Raw genomic sequence first — 4,729 nt, 5'->3', positions numbered from 1 at the left:
AGTACCACTCCAGTTATTCGGCAGTGTCCAGTAAAGGTCCACCACAATACCATCACCCATCCTCTCGGGGATTAACAAGGGCTGACTGATTGATAAGCTCTTGAAAATTCTTGGCCGCGCGGTGACTCATGCCTGTAATCCCAGCACTTTGGGAGGCTGAGGCGGGTGGATCACGAGGTCAGGAGATCGAGACCATCCTGGCTAACACGGTGAAACCCCGTCTCTACTAAAATTACAAAAAAAAAAAGTTAGCCGGGCGCGAGGTGGCGGGCGCCTGTAGTCCCAGCTACTTGGGAGGCTGAGGCAGGAGAACGGCGTAAACCCGGGAGGCGGAGCTTGCAGTGAGCCGAGATTGCGCCACTGCACTCCAGCCTGGGCGACAGTGTGAGACTCCGTCTCAAAAAAAAAAAAAAAAAGAAATTTCTTAAGCTCGAGCCTGCCGGTCCTGCGGCAACAGCGTGGCTACGGTGCAGCAGCAGCAGCAGCAGCGGCAGCAGCGGCAGCGGCAGCAGCAGCGGCTGGCAGCCAGGCAGGTGTTTATGTCAGGTGGCTGGGTCTCCGGGCGGCATGGCGGACTACCTGATCAGCCGCAGCACCTGCTACATGCCCAAGGACCGGCTCACCGCGCAGCAGCCCTTCGCTAGCACCCACAGCCTCACCTGCAACCACTTCCTGATTCTCCCAGGACTCATAGACTTCATAACTGATAAGGTGGACCTGAGCTCAGCCCTGACCTGGAAGATCACGCTGAAGATGCCACTCATCTCCTCCCCCCATGGACACTGTGACAGAGGCTGACATGGCCATCGCGATGGCTCTGATGGGAGGTATCGGTTTCATTCACCAAAACTGCACCCCGGAGTTCCAGGCCAAGGAGGTGCGGAAGGTCAAAAGGTTTGAACAGGGCTTCATCATGGACCCCGTGGTGCTGAGCCCCTCGCACACTGTGGGTGATGTGCTAGAGGCCAAGGTGTGACATGGCTTCTCTGGCATCCCCATCACTGAGACGGGCACCATGGGCAGCAAGCTGGTGGGCATCGTCACCTTCCGAGACATCGACGTTCTTGCAGAGAAGGACCACACCACCCTCCCCAGTGAAGAGATGACACCAAGGACTGAGCTGGTGGTGGCTCCAGCAGGTGTGATGTTGAAAGAGGCAAATGAGATCCTGCAGTGTAGCAGGAAAGGGAAGCTGCCTGTCGTCAGTGATCGCGATGAGCTGGTGGCCATCATCGCCCGCAAAAACCTGAAGAAGAACCGAGACTACCCTGCGGCCTCCAAGGAGTCCCATGAGCAGCCGCGATGCGGGGCAGCTGTGGGCACCCGTGAGGATGACAAATACCGCCTGGACCTGCTCACCCAGGTGGGCGTCAATGCCACAGTCTTGGACTCTTCCCAAGGGAGCTCAGTGTATCAGATCACCATGGTGCTAACAGAAGTACCCCCACCTCCAGGTGACTGGGGGAAACATGGTGACAGCAGCCCAGGCCAAGAACCTGATTGACACTGGTATGGAAGGGCTTGGCGTGGGCATGGGCTGCAGCTCCATCTGCATCACCCAGGGTGTGATGGCCTGCGGTCAGCCCCAGGGCACTGCTGTGTACAAGTAGGCCGAGTATGACTGGTGCTTTGGTGTGCCTATAATAGCCGATGGCAGCATCCAGACTGTGGGGCACATGGTCAAGGCCCTGGCCCATGAAGCCTCCACAGTGATGATGGGCTCCCTGCTGGCTGCCACCACGGAGGTCCCCAGTGAGTACTTCTTCTCAGATGGGGTGTGGCTCAAGAAGTACCAGGGCATGGACTCACTGGATGCCATGGAGAAGAGCAGCAGCAGCCAGAAACAATACTTCATTGAGGGGGATAAGGTGAAGATTGCGCAGGATATCTCCAGCTCCATCCAGGACAAAGGGTCCATTCAGAAGTTCGTGCCCTACCTCATAGCGGGCATCCAGCATGGCTGCCAGGATACTGGGGCCCGCAGCTGTCTGTCCTTTGGTCCATGATGTACTCAGGAGAGCTTAAGTTTGAGAAGCGGACCATGTTGGCCCAGATTGAGGGTGGCGTACAAGGCCTGTGCTCTTACGAGAAGTGGCTGTACTGAGGACAGGGGTGGAGGCCGAAATGCTGGAAGGGGCGCACCCCAGTGTCCACCTTCGGGCACAGTCTCCCTCCATAACTGAGTGGTCCACAGATTTGCACTCTGGGCTCCCCAGCTCCTTTCCAGGGAGAGAGGAGGGGAGGTCCAGAAGGGTCTATGGCCCTCACTGGGCATCCCCTGCAGAGTCAGGACTGCTCTCTGGTCCAGGCTGCCCTGGGAGACCGACCAAGCCCAGTCAGCTGGGTTCTTAGGCCCTGCGCCTGCCTCAGGTCTTTCTTGCTGCAGCCTGCTTCAGCCTGGCCCCCACCCCAGGGGCAGGCAGCCCCTCCTGGCTTCTCCTGTAGGGCACCTCCCTGCCCCCAGCCCCCCAGGAAATGGTGCTCTCCTGGCCCTGCCTCTGGCCCTTCCTGGGCCGCTGCTCCCTCATGTGGCACTTCTGAGCTCCTGACCTAGGCCAAGGGGAAGTCTCTGCCCCCTTCCCCGGCCCTGGGCTGCCCTCAGGTCCTGCTCCTCAGGCCACTTCCCTGTCCTTGTCCCTGGGGAGGAGGCTGCCCTAGTCATGACCACCTGCCTGTCATTCCTGACTCACCACCATCCCCAGGTGTACTGTTCCTGCCCTCTCCTCAGCTGCAGTTGAGGGCTTTAACTTTGCACACTTTGGGATCACAGTTGCATCATTGACTATTAAATGATTGGAATAAATCAAGCAGGTATCAAGAAAGAAAGAAAGAGAAGGAAGGAAGGAAGGAAGGAAGGAAAGAAGGAAAGAAAGAAAGAGAGGGAAAGGAAAAGAAAAGAAAAGAAAAGAAAATTCTTAAGCTCACTGTGTCCCTTCAGGTCTCCAAGGAACGCTAAGTTTCCTCCCTGTCATGGGAGACATGAAGTGAACTTAGTGTTGGGAAACGGAAGCTGGATGGCCTTCGGTGGCTGACCTGCAGGGTATCAGACTTTGGGATATAGCAGAGAGAGAGCTTGGCACAACTTGTTACCCCAGGCTGTAGAATCCTGGAAAAGAACTACCATGCAACCCATGCCTGGGAGACTGGAGGACAAACCTAGTGGAAAGCGAACAATCTGGGCCTCTGGCCTGCCATGCACACAAGCATAACAATTGCTTTTGTTTAACGTGCAGATGGAATATTTGATCCATTCCAACCAGGCATGTACATCTTAGTATCCTGTCTCAACTGCCAAAGTTTGTTTTAAGTCTTTAACTTCTACCATCGCTATCTTGGCCTTGTCGTTAGATGGAGGAGGAGCAATGGTTCCGTTGTGACAGGTTTTGGAAAAAGGCTTAGAGGAAGGTGCAGGTGGTAGGGGATCAAAGAAATGCATTTCAAAGAATCCAATAGGGTCTGTCCCTGAAACCTCAGCCTCCATACCATAAAACTGGCTTAAAGAAGAGAACCGGTTTAGAAAAGGGGAAGAACTTTGGGGGCTCAAGATAATAACCTGTATAGGATTGCACTGGTTTAGTTGACAGTTGCGGGGGGCTGTCCCTTTAGTAAAATGAATGTATGGTTTTAGGAAACTACAAAAACTGGTTGGGACAGTCCATCCTTGTTCTTTGGTGGTCAACAGAATGTTGGACCAACTATGGCACAAAAGCTGTACATGAAGGGGGCAGGATAAAGACCTGGTTGCCACTAGGGTCTTTATCGAAATCTCCCCAGATTAAATGGTCCCAATTCACTAATGCCCAGTCTGAGGAGAGCCAGGAGGCACAGAGGTACTCTTTTAAAGTAGAGGGCTGTCTTTGACTTAACAAGTCCCCAGAGGGACTTGGCAAGCAGCAAAATGCAAGCACCAAATGCAATAGTTCAAGGCAAAATCGACTTGGTTATGTTAATAACTAGATGGTCAGCAATAGAGCGAGGAAAGAAGAAAGACTATTAGAATAGATGAAAAAGAGTTAAATTTTTCTTAGCTTTAGTTTGGTAGGGTTTTCCCCTGGGACTATGGCCCACAACTCTGGAGGGGGTGGCACTTTCTTGACTCGGGTGTGGTGAGTCCACCCTGTCTGCTGTGTGGACGGTGGTTTCAGTAGTTAGGAGCACTAAGTAAGGACCTTCCCAGGCTGGCTCAAGCTTTTACTTTTTCCAGCTCTTAATGAGGACATGCTCCCCAGGCTGATGTTGATGCACCAGGAACTCCAAGGGCGGCGCCTATGCTAATAGACCTTTAGTTTTAAGATAAGAGAAAACAGAAGTAGACCAAGTATATAATTTTTAAGGAATTGATCTTTTGTTTCAAAGGTAGGAATATCAGCAGTGGAGTGCAAATAAGGTAATCCGTAGAGCATCTCATAAGGAGAAAGACCAATATCTTTCCGTGGTGCAGTTTGAATTGTCAGCAGGGCAATAGGAAGACACTTGGTCCATGACAATTGAGTCTCGAAAACTAATTTGGTTAAGTCTAAGACCACTTAACCAACTGGGTTGAGTGAATCAGTAGAAGAGTCTGATTCATCCCTTCTACTCTCCCTGATGAGGAGAGTATGGTATTCCCATCTAATGTCTAATGTTTGGGATAGCTTTTTAATAATGTGCGTGGTGAAATGAGTTCCATTGTCTGAGTCAATTTTTCTATTAGTCCAAACCTGGGTACTATATTTTCAATTAGGGCCTT

General features: G+C 52.4%; 1 pseudogene; it reads left to right on the top strand.

Annotated features, from left to right (window-relative positions):
- Positions 1 to 567: 567 nt before the first annotated feature.
- Positions 568 to 2,104, top strand: LOC126950612 (inosine-5'-monophosphate dehydrogenase 1-like; annotated as a pseudogene).
- The last annotated feature ends 2,625 nt before the right edge of the window (positions 2,105 to 4,729 follow it).

Source organism: Macaca thibetana, chromosome 3, assembly GCF_024542745.1.
Source record: "Macaca thibetana thibetana isolate TM-01 chromosome 3, ASM2454274v1, whole genome shotgun sequence".
Lineage (NCBI taxonomy): Eukaryota > Metazoa > Chordata > Mammalia > Primates > Cercopithecidae > Macaca > Macaca thibetana.
This window is presented reverse-complemented; position numbering and strand designations above follow the sequence as displayed.